Genomic DNA, 12,525 nt, shown 5'->3' with positions numbered 1-12,525 from the left:
CGCTTCTGCATAGTCAAGCTATCAAAACTACGGTAAATTTATTGGTCAAACTGTTCTGTGAGCAGTGACCCCCTTAGTTTTTAACAAAATTATGGGACATTTTAAAATTTTATTGGATAATGACCAGTGTCCTCTGCTTATTTCCGGTCCTGGCTACTACTGTAGTGTAAGCTGAGAAATAATAAGGATCTTTTTAAACTGCATGGGTACGTTCAGTAACCCTCTTTGATGACAGCGCTTACTAAGCGATGTCGGATTTCACCTACTGTACGCTTTTTGGCGTTTCCGGTTTTGACGTCATGATGCCCAGCGCTTGCCCATCAAAAAAACCATATAATCGACATGGTTTATTTGATGGCGTGACGTAGCGCTTCACTGTTGAACAGACGAAAAGTTGGCGCGGGATTTAAAAATTAATTTCCCGAAATGCTGCTCCTACAGTAATTGTATTAGTTTTCTTTACAAAACTACATCTACCATTCAAATGGACATAATTTTCTTAAATAATTACATTATTTGTGAGCTCGATAATAATTCAAAAGAACCATTTGCGTTTGAGGGCCAGTAAGACGTTTCCCCAACTCTATTTTCGAAAACAGCTCTAACTTCAAAATATCGCTTCTGCATAGTCAAGCTATCAAAACTACGGTAAATTTATTGGTCAAACTGTTCTGTGAGCAGTGACCCCCTTAGTTTTTAACAAAATTATGGGACATTTTAAAATTTATCGAACCAATTCCGAATCGCATTGTTGTTTAATATAAAACTGTTTGAATGGTGCGGATAAACACCTTTGGGCTTTACTTAACACATTTTTACCTCATATGGTGTATTTTTAAATTAAAGGTTTTTTGATATGAGCTTAGAGCGTGAGGGGGGAAGAGAGAAATCATCTACTAATTCTCCCTGCATAGTGAAACATCCTTAAAAATCCCAAGCTTTTAAAAATCAAAAAAAAAATTATAATCCTTCGGGGATTCATACTTATTTTGATTTTTCAATCATTGGGAAATAATAATCGGAGAGTTCAATATGCTGGAATGTCTTGGAATTAGAGGAATTCATAAAAATCACTTGAATTTTCCCTTAACACCGGTTTTTACCTCTCCGAGTGACGATGACGTCACGAAGAGGTATAACACTGGACGTTTCTGTGTGTGTGTCTGTTTGTCACCACGTTCGCAGTTGGCAAATCGGAGCAACCGTGTTCACAATTCCCGGACCGCGTTCGCAGTTAACAGAAATTAGGAAAATTCTACTTCATTACGCTATCTCTACACTTGTCTATCATATGGTATATACCACATACACGCCAATCTGCAACATTGGCTTCTACTCCTTTATCATCGTTGGGGTTAAGATGCACGCGCGATCGGCTACGGTTACGAGAAACCTTTAGCTTCCCAATGACAGGGCATTCACAAAATGCTCACGAAATTGCGCTTATTCTTGTCATTTGTGAATGAATCGCCTTATATACCCTAATTTTTCAAAAATTGTGAAAACGGTGTACGCTAGAAATCAAACGTCAAAAATAGCTATGTATTAATTCATTTTAAGAATAACGTTTCTTAAAACGGCTTAACTAGAATTAAGGAAAAATACTGACGATTAAAAAAATTTATATCAGTTATATTTATTAAATTATTTAAGATAATCTTCTTTTCTACGGAACGACACAAGTGCAAGTTTATATAGCACGAGTAATGAAGATTGCATATGAATAGAAACACAAGGTTAATATAAAGCGAGTAGGATGAAATGATCTCTTACAAAATCATAACATTTTTTTATTGCTGAATATTAAATGAAAATATGTTAAATATGTTTTGGCATTACGATTCCTTTTGTAGTTTTGTAGCTACAAAGTTCTGTTTCATTTCAATATTCCAAGAAATTATTTTTATATTAATATTTCAAATTTGGTGTTTACTCATTAATTCAGCTTTACTACATTTATATATAGTGTAAACTTATATTTTACGGTGAAGAGTTTTAAAAAAGTCACCAAGAGAGAAAAATTGAAAATCATTGTTATGATTGCAACCTAACACTGTTGAAATAAGAACCTCTATAAGGTGGTCATATGATATAATTACATCGGTGTTGAAACAAACGACGGCTCTGAGTCGAAATAATCAGTTTCTGATTTGAACTAAACCGGGTTCAGAGTCGAGCTACACTGGTTCTGGGTTGATTGCAACGCGGTTGTTAGGCGATCTCAACACGGTTCACAGTCAAACTACCTGGAGTTCTGGGTCTAACTCAATACGGTTCTTAGCCGTACGAAACAGGGTTATTAGGCTAACTCGACAGGGTTCTGAGCCAAACTCGACATGATTCAGAGTCAAACTACACAGCGTTCGGATTATAACTAAACAGGGTTCTGGGTCGAACTAAACCGGGTTCTGAGTCGAATAAACCGGGTTCTGGGTTGGGATGGCGGTTTTCGGAAAATTCCGAAACCGGTATTTGACGATGTCAAATCCGGAATTTTCCGGAATTCCGGATTCTTTTTACGCTCCGAAAAATCCCGGAATCAATCCGGTTTCAATTCCGGAATCAGAACGGTTTCAATTCCGGAATCAAAACGGTTTCAATTCCGGAATCAAAACGGTTTCAATTCCGGAATCAAAACGGTTTCAATTCCGGAATCAAAACGGTTTCAATTCCGGAATCAAAACGGTTTCAATTCCGGAATCAATACGGTTTCAATTCTGGACTCAAACCGGCTTCAACGGTGGTATTTAGAATTTTATTTTTATTATTTTATCACGAAAGAGAGCCAATCCGCCCCTCTTATACACCGACTTCCTAACAAAATTAAAGTTGAATGTGACGCCACGAATAGCATACGCCAATCTCCCCCTTGTCACGGACCGTCACAAATTCAGAAACTCCTCCCCCCTTGTGTGACGCCGTTTATGGAAGGTTTCCATTTGTATTATTTGAAGAGATGAAGATTGAATACAATTCTAAGGGAGCGGTAGCTCCCTTAGATAAGGCCTGATGACGGCTCAAATGTATAAGGAAGGTTTTTGGATTGGTTGTAACTTTTTTCGTATTAAGTTTATTGTTTTGAAATTTTTTTACTGAACTAAAATCCGGGCCCTTAATATGTGGTAAAAATTTCAAGATGATTCATCCAATAGTTTATTTTATAAAGCATAAAGTTGCTAAGGGTGGTTTTCATTTCCATAAATTTAATCACAGATTTCGGCGAAAAACTAGATAATCTCCATAGAAATAACATGGGAAATTTTCCAAACTTACCCATTTTGTAACTACCCTTACAAAAATAACTATACGTTTGATAGATTTGAAAACGGTCTTAAATGAAAGCCCCATTTTTATAGTGGGCGCCAATTTTTGTTTCATTAAGAAAAACAAAGTTTAAGTATTGTTTTTAATAGTTTTAAGTACCTGCTCCGAATTACGTGGTTTACCTTTAAACTGTGGAACTTAAGACTTTTTTGCTTGGGTTAAGTAATAAAGAAAGTCATTCTAGGACTTACGTCGTTTTACTTCGGATAATCAAATTGGTAGGGCAATTAGCTAGCTTAATTGTCATTATAACTTTTGCGCGTCCAAATAATTTAGTTGCGAAGTACAGATTAAACTGAATTAAACAAAATATGCAATTAATATAATTAAACAAAATAAGCAATTAAAGATAATTACCAATTATAGGTAATTAAATTTTTTTCACGAGTCTAAACTATAACATCTGTTTGTGTACAAGTCTACGGAATCTGTTTAAGCGCAGACCTACAGAATATTTTTATGCAAAGGGGTATAAAATCTCTTTGTGCAGAGGCCTATGCAATCTTTTCGTGCACAAGTCAGTGGCATATTTTTGTTTCCAGGCCTATGGAATCTTTTCGTGCACAGGCCTATGAAATATTGTTTTACACAGGCCTATGGTATATTGTTTTACACAGGCCTATGGTATATTGTTTTACACAGGTCTACGGAATGTTTTTGTGCAAATCTGCATGGAATCCTTTTGAGTATAGGAGTATGGAATCTTCTGTGCACAGGTCTATGGAATTTTTTGTTCATGGGTCTATGCTATATTTATGTGCACAAGTTTGAAGAATCTTTATGTGCACAAGTTGAAGAATCTTTATGTGCACACAAGTTTGAAGAATCTTTACGTGCACACAAGTCTGATGAATCTTTACGTGCACACAAGTCTGAAGAATCTTTACGCGCACACAAGTCTGAAAATTCTTTACGCGCCCACAAGTCTGAAGAATCTTTACGTGCACACAAGTCTGAACAATCTTTACGTGCACACAAGTCTGAAGAATCTTTACGCGTACACAAGTCTGAAGAATCTTTACGCGCACACAAGTCTGAAGAATCTTTACGTGCACACAAGTCTGAAGAATCTTTACGTGCACACAAGTCTGAAAAATCTTTACGCGCACACAAGTCTGAAGAATCTTTACGTGCACACAAGTCTGAAGAATCTTTACGTGCACACAAGTCTGAAGAATCTTTATGTGCCCAAGTGAAAAATCGTTATTTGTACAGGTCTACGACTTCTGTTTGTGCACAGGTCTATGGAATCTGATTTGCTCATTTCTATAACATCTCTTTTTGCGCATGTCAATAACATTTGTTTGTACAGTACACAAGACTAAAACATCTGTTTGTGCACAAGACTAAAATATCTGATTGTGCACAAGTCTAAATCATCTGTTTGTGCACAAGTCTAAATCATCTGTTTGTGAACAAGTCTATAACACCTGTTTGTGAGCAATTCTATAACACCTGTTTGTGAGCAATTCTATAACACCTGTTTGTGAGCAATTCTATAACACCTGTTTGTGAGCAATTCTATAACACCTGTTTGTGAGCAATTCTAAAACACCTGTTTGTGAGCAATTCTATAACACCTGTGAGTGAACAAGTCTATAACACCTGTGAGTGAACAAGTCTATAACACCTGTGAGTGAACAAGTCTATAACACCTGTGTGTGAACAAGTCTATAACATCTCTTTGTGCACAAGTCTATAACATCTGTTTATTCACAAGTCTATGACATCTGTTTGTGCACACGCGAGTGACTTCTGTCTGAGCAAGGGTCTACGGAATATTTTTGAGCACGGGTCTTCGGATTATTTTTGTGCAAATGGGTTTGCAATCTTTTTGAGCATTAGGGTTTGAAATCTGTTTGAGCATAGGGGTATTGAAAATGTTTGTGCATAACTCTATGGAATCTGATGTGCACATGTCTATAACATCTCTTTTTGCGCGAGTCTACGACATTTCTTTGTGCACAGCCTGTGATTTCTATTTGTGCACAGCCTGTGATTTCTATTTGTGCACAAGTGTACGAAATATTTTTATGCAAAGGTGTACGGAATATTTTTGTGCACAGGTGTACGAACTGTTTTTGTTCACAAGTGTACGGAATATTTTTCTGCATAGGTGTACGAAATATTATGGTGAAAATGGATTTGGAATATTTTTGTGCACAGGTGTACGGAATATTTTTGTGAAAATGGATACCGAATATTTTTGTGCACAGGTGTACGTGATAATTTTGTGCTTAGGTGAACGTGATATTTTTGTGCAAATGGGTAAGGAAAATTGCATAGGGATATGGAATGTTTTTGTGCAGAGGTCCATGGAATATTTTTGTGTACAGGTATATGGAATGTTTTTGTGCAGAAGTCCGTGGAATATTTTTGTGTACAGGTATATGACTCATGTTTGTGCACAAATCTATAGAATATTTTGTACTCCGGTCTAGGACATATGGATGTGCACAAGTCTATAGCATCAGTCTGTGCACAAATATTCGACATTTTTCACAAGTCTATGGTATCAGTGTGTGTACAGGTCTACAAAATATATTTGTGCACAAATCTACGGAATCTCTTGTGCAAATGTCGATGACATCACTTTTTTAGCAAGTCTATGAAATCGATTTTTACACAAGCATGTGACATCTGTTTGTGCACAAGTCTATAACATCGGATTGTGCAAAACCGTGTGACTTCTGTTTGTGTACAAGTCTGTGGAATCTACTTGTGCACGAGTCTACGTAATATATTTGTGCGCAAATCTATGGAATCTGTTTATGCGCTAGTCTACGGCATCTGTTTGTGCACGGGTCTACGGAAAATGTTTGTGCAAATGGGTGTGGAATATTTCTGAACAGGTCCAAGGAATGTTTTTGTGCACAGGTCCATGGAATATTTTTGTACACAGGTCTATGTCACATGTTTATACAAAAGCCAATAGAATATTTTGTGCATAGGTCAGTGGAATCTTTTTGTGCACAGTTTTAGAAATATTTTTGCGCGCAAGGGACCGTCCATAAACTACGTCACGCAAAAAATGGCATTTTCTGAACCCCCGTCCCCCCCAGATCACGCTTCGTCACGTTTTCTAACACCCCTCCCCTGAAAACCACGTCATATTTCTTTAACCCCCCCTCAACGAACTATGAATTGTCTTAATTCACCAATTCAATTTGATTAATTTAAAGAGATTCTTCTTGGGTTCCACTCAGAAATGTTTTGCTCGACTTGACAGTCAAAGTTCATTTTTGTTTAAGCTTTAACAAATATCGTTTGCCCATGATTGAGCTTTAGAACTTTAATGTATGGATGTGCTTTTTCATAACCTTCCAAAATATTTCCATAAAGCGTAGTTAAAGGGGCACACTTCATAGTTTTCGACATTGTCACTTGAAAGCCTTAAGGCTAATCGAGCTTGGGATTCAGATTTTAAAAATGTGCGAAAAAAACGAAGCATTTAAATTGAATGGAGGATCCGATTGATCCTCGCTAATGCGAAAAAGCAGTGACTGACATTAGAGAGTTTAAGCTGACACTACATTTAGCAGTCCTTATGCGTACGTGTAAGTTAGCTCTCCAGTGAAAGTGTCAATCAACCTCTAACTGACTTCGCAATGAAATTAATTTTAAATGTGACGTCACGCATCGAAGGACCCCTCCTCCCCCTTCGTCACGGACCGTCACAAACTTACAAACCCCCTCCCCCTAAGAGTGTGACGTAGTTTATGGACGGTCCCCCGGAGGTCTAGGGAATATTTCTGTGCGCTATGGGTATGAAATCTTCATGTACCAAGGTCTATGGAATCTTTAGCGCGCAGGTCTAAGGGATCTGTTTGTGCACAAGTCTACGGGATCTGTTTGTACACAATTATATGACATGTGTTTTCACAAGTCTATGGTATCTGTATGTATACAGCTCTACGAAATATGTTTGTGCACAGACAGGGTGACCACAACAAAGCCTTGTAATAGTTATAGGAAAATAGGAAATTTACAATTGATTTACAGGAAATTATAGGAGACTAGCTGTTACCCGCGGCATCGCTTGAGTGTAGTAAGAACTTCCATCAAGTATGGGTACATTTATCTGATTCGACTAATATTTTTGTAGCATCCTAGGAGCGAAGACACTCGGCGTCGGCCATCAGCTCGTCGGGACATTTTTTATTGCTTTACACGCAGACATTCTATAAAGAAGGGCTTTTAAATATCTGGTCGCCATTTAAAATGGTGACAACAAATCGATCCCGAAAGACCATTCTGCCCGTCTATAGGTTAATGGAATCCAGTGAACTAAATATTTGTGAAATCGGTTGAAACGCGCGGACTTTCTAACAAAGAGAAAATTTGTTACATTTCTGGGCGCCATTTATTAAGGTGGCGGCGGATTGGAAAAATCTTCTTAGTACGCGCCTACAATTTACGAGTAACGTTCCTCCAAATTTTCACCCTTGTGGAGCCAGCGGTTTGGGCTGGGCGGTGATTATCAGTCAGTCTGTAAGTCAGTCAGGACTTTGATTTTTATAGATATAGATGTATAATTTAAAAAAAAAAACAGGAAAAGACAAGAGAACTACCCTTGAAAAAAATAACAAAATATAGGTTGCAAATGCTTTGAAAGTAATAAGACAAGATTTACAAAAGAACTTTGGTTTAATTATAACCATAAGTTCGTAAGATATGTTACATAAATTTGTCACTGGTTACTGAGAGCTTGTCTCGAAGTGACATAAATGAAACGTCGTAGATTCTCGTAAAGTGACGCCTGATGAGGCCCTGTCAAAGGCTTAGTACAGACTAAATAGGAAGATGGAGCAGAAAATCGCGTGTAGTCAATTCTCGCGTCGTTCTCGAACTAGCTCTCATTAAGTCTCTAGCATTTCGAAATATAGGAAGTGTCATACTTATGGATCGTAATCTTAGAAACATATGCTATAACTTTAAAGCATCACGGACTTCCGTGACAAATATTTTTAGAGGCTTCCATAGCTTTAGCTACATACATCATGGAATACTAAACTTAAACTTAAAACACGATCGGAATATCTGAATCACAGAAGCGTTAGCCTGTATTGTAAATCCACGGTGGCTGATTGCTAGTAGCTAGTGGAAATCGGCATTACTTTCTGTCAAATTTCTGTTTTGAGTGATATATAACAAAACCAAAAGTGAGACTGCACAAAATATCTACAATTTCCAAAATAGGAAAATATAAGAAAATTATCGATATTATAGGAACTAATAGGAAGACATCCGAAAATAGGAAAAATTATAAAATTTAGGAAATATGGTCACCCAGCACAGGTCTATGGAATATGTTTGTGCACAGGTGTATAGATTGTTTTTGTACACAGGTCTACGTAATAATTTTTTAGCCTAAGTCTTCGGAATCTATATGTATTATTGCATCCACTGTGCTTTGCACATGAAAACGACGGGAAGGCAATTTGAGTTGGACTGGGCGTTGAAGCAATCAAGATTAATACTTCTATAATAGATGGTTAGGGCCTTGTTAGTTCAAACGCGGTAACTAATAAACGCGCAACACCACAAGACTTAAATGGAGCGCCTGCTTTTCAGAATAAGTTTTAAAATACTAGTTTCTAAACAGTTTTAATTCATATTAAGACTGAAGTGACAGATATTAATAAAAACTGTCTTTGTACACAAAGACGCAAAAATGGAAGAGATAAGTGTAGAAAATTAACTGTTTGAAGTAACAGATATTCAAATTTTCATTTTTGAAGACGTGATTATAAAACATCAATTATTTGAAAAAATTTCTTATCTTAGTTTTTTTCACAAAAATTTCAGAGAAACTACCTTAATACTACTTTTTACCTCTCCGAGTGACGTATGTCACGGAGAGGTTCTGTAACGATCGTGTGTGTGTGTCTGTCTGTGTGTGTGTGTGTGTGTCTGTGTGTGTGCCTGTTGTTACACCCACGTGACCGCGTTCGCAGTTTCCAAATCGGAGCAAACGTGTTCGCCATTTCCGAACTGCTTTCACAGTCACGGAAATGGCTCCTCTACTTGAGTTCTCACACCACCATCTTCTAGTCTTTGTCCATCCCACACGGACACCAGTCTGTACTTACTGGCTTCTAATCACCACCATCTTTTGATCTTCGTCCATCCCACATGGACACCAGTCTGTACATACTGGCTTCTAATCACCACCATCTTCTGGTCTTTGTCCATCCCACTTGGACACCAGTCTGTACATTCTGGCTTCTAAACACCACCATCTACTGGTCTTCCATCTATTCCACATAGACACCAATCTGTCTCATTGGCTTCTACTCCATTATCATCGTTTGATTTTAGGATACACGCGGCGATCAGCTAGGGTTACGAGAAACGTCTAGCCTCCCTAAGGTGGGATCTCCACCAAAGGTTTTCGCAATTGCGCTTTTTCCTTACTATTATAATGGAAACGAATCGTATATATACCCCAAAATTTGAAGAAAGCGGGCAAGAGGGGTACCCTTCACTTTAAACGTCAATATTAGCAAAGTTTGAGATGATAATAGGTATAACTTTATTTTAAACGATTTAACTATTATTAATGTTAATTATTGAAGATTAAAATAATTAAAAATTATTATATTTATTTAAATATTAAAGATAATCTTGTTTCTCAACTCAAAATTAATACGGAAAGAGTTAAAAAGCAGTCTATGTTTTTGTCTGTGTGTGTCCGTCCATTGTTACACTAGTGCGTCGCGTTAGCAGTTAGCCTTGTGTTGATGTGTTAAGAAATCATACAGAACCTTAATATTCCCTTTTTCCATAATATAAAGTGAATATGTGGAAGTATTTTTCGTAATTATGATGCATTTAGTACTTTTGTAGCTTTAAAGCTCTGTTTCATTTTGATATTCCAAAGATTTTTTTTAATATTGTTATTTGAAATGGCTGTTTATATATTACTTAAGCTATACTACATCTGTATATAGAATAATCCTTGGTTTAATGATTTCATGAAGAAAACTAAGACCTAGACTCCGGCGGGTATATTAAGTATCATCCGTAATAGGCTTAGTGAAACAAAGAGTAAATAACTGAGGCCTGAGGTGAAGTAAACTTTGGGCTTTGATTTTCGTGTCTGAAATGAAGAGACATCAACGGTTCAGAATGAGCCGAAAGTTAAATACACTATTAAATAATCAGGTTAAGATTTTATAATAGAAGAAAAGATCATGGTGGCTATTAGAATAGTAAAAGGGCTAACGGTAAACGGGTAGTAGCTACAGACTTTTTATTCTCTTTATGGTATGCATTGACTATTAGTGCGTCTAGCTACAATTTAGCTTTGGTGTTATTTAACGTTAACATTCATGTTGGCAAACTAAGAATATTGTTGAGGTGAGACGAGACGATAGTGTTTACACTGCAAACCAGTTGTGAATGTAGCTATCAGAATATACGGTAAACAGCTGAAGCGTAGACTTCATTTCCTGATCTTTTCCCCATTGACTGATTTCCATGTGTCCAAGATTTATCCTTATTGGATGTAAAATGTCGTCTGCTTTACTGTATTATTCGCTATGCTTGGAATACTGCTTCAATATTTCGTAAATTTTTACTTCAAAAAAGAGAAATAATTCCATATCTAGGTAAATAAGTTTGTAGTAGTAGACCTCTTGACTCGGAGAGGTAATATTTTGGATTTCCCAACTTGTTATTTTCTAGAAACATTTGCTTCGAGCAAGTTCAAATACTCGGATATCTGAAAAATAGAGCTAGAAGAATTTATTTTTATATTTTAAAATTGAAAATATTGCGAACCGAAAATTACATTCGCCCTTTGACTGTGATGTAGTTATTAGAGTCAAAAGGATCTGTAGCTTGATCGTGATCTTTTGAGAGATATACATCACGTCAATTATTGAAACTTCGAAAACTTTAAAATTAACGAACACGTTTTGTTAAGTTTTCATGCTTGTTTTATTTTGTCTGCTATCAACGATTTTCTGTCCATTTTATTCTCCTTATAGGCCCGAATACTCAAACTAACTCTAAATTTTAAAAAGAAAATAAAATGCATACGTGTTCTATTTTTCAAATGATGCACATGTTTGAGGATAAAATATTTTACTTAAGGAATTTTGGTGAAAAAAACTAAGATAAGAAATTTTTTCAAATAATTGATGTTTTATAATCACGTCTTCAAAAATGAAAATTTGAATATCTGTTACTTCAAACAGTTAATTTTCTACACTTATCTCTTCCATTTTTGCGTCTTTGTGTACAAAGACAGTTTTTATTAATAATATATGAGACGGCAAGAACACGGGATGAGATTTACCTGGTAAGCCATGAATGAACCATGCGTGAACAAAACGACGCGTCATCTTCTCTTGATTTCTTAAATGTTTCAAAATAAATAAGGAATTTTAACAGAAAAGTTAAGTTTATATGTGCCATAAATGTGACACTAAAGTCTTACAAAGCACTAAATCGAAAAGGCTAGATCTCCTAGTAATCAGCGTCGAACTTATATTCCATAAACTACAAAAATTAAGGAGTATTACCATTTTGACTTCGATTGCGCACTTATGTTGTTCATAGTGCGGAGAGGCGTCACTGAGTGTGTGTAATACGAGAGTAATTACTACTAAAGGGTAAATTACCGACTCAATTACCAGACCGAAAAAGTCATCTTTCTCGTTCTGAAATATTCAACGTTTTTATTTTGCAATTAAGTTATTGTAAAATGTAAAAGAAACCTTAGATTACTTGTAAATAGTACTTGATGATGGTGGATCTCAGTGCGATAGTTTGCGATAGTGTTAAGAGGAACCAAAACATTGTCAGGATTCCGGACAACACCGTGCCACCTCCTCTGCCGTATATTATGAGGAATAACGCCAAGATCTGAAACACGCGGATTCAATTTAATTCGTAAAAACGAAATGGATCATTTTAAATTGTCTTACGTAAGTTCCAAATTGAAGGACGACCGCCAAATTGTCCACGACTTGAAAATCTCCGAAGTATATTTGTTTACCAAATTTCAAGACGCTAATTGCGGCCAGTAACAAAACCAAAAGCTGAAAACGCACGAAAAAAAATAGTAACTACACTCTAAGAAAAAAAGGTTCTACTTTGCCGAGAAAAGGGTTCTTAACGCTTGTCCCCTATTTTAAACCCTTTTTTGATCTACATAGAACCCTTTGATATGAGTTTTCTATAAAGCCCTAA

The sequence above is a fragment of the Phalangium opilio genome, unplaced genomic scaffold (assembly GCF_054372755.1).
Source record: "Phalangium opilio isolate 3A_F unplaced genomic scaffold, DU_Popi_V2 ptg000232l_1, whole genome shotgun sequence".
Classification (NCBI taxonomy): Eukaryota; Metazoa; Arthropoda; class Arachnida; order Opiliones; family Phalangiidae; genus Phalangium; species Phalangium opilio.
The sequence above is the reverse complement of the archived record's forward strand: the minus strand, read 5'-3'. Positions refer to the sequence as shown.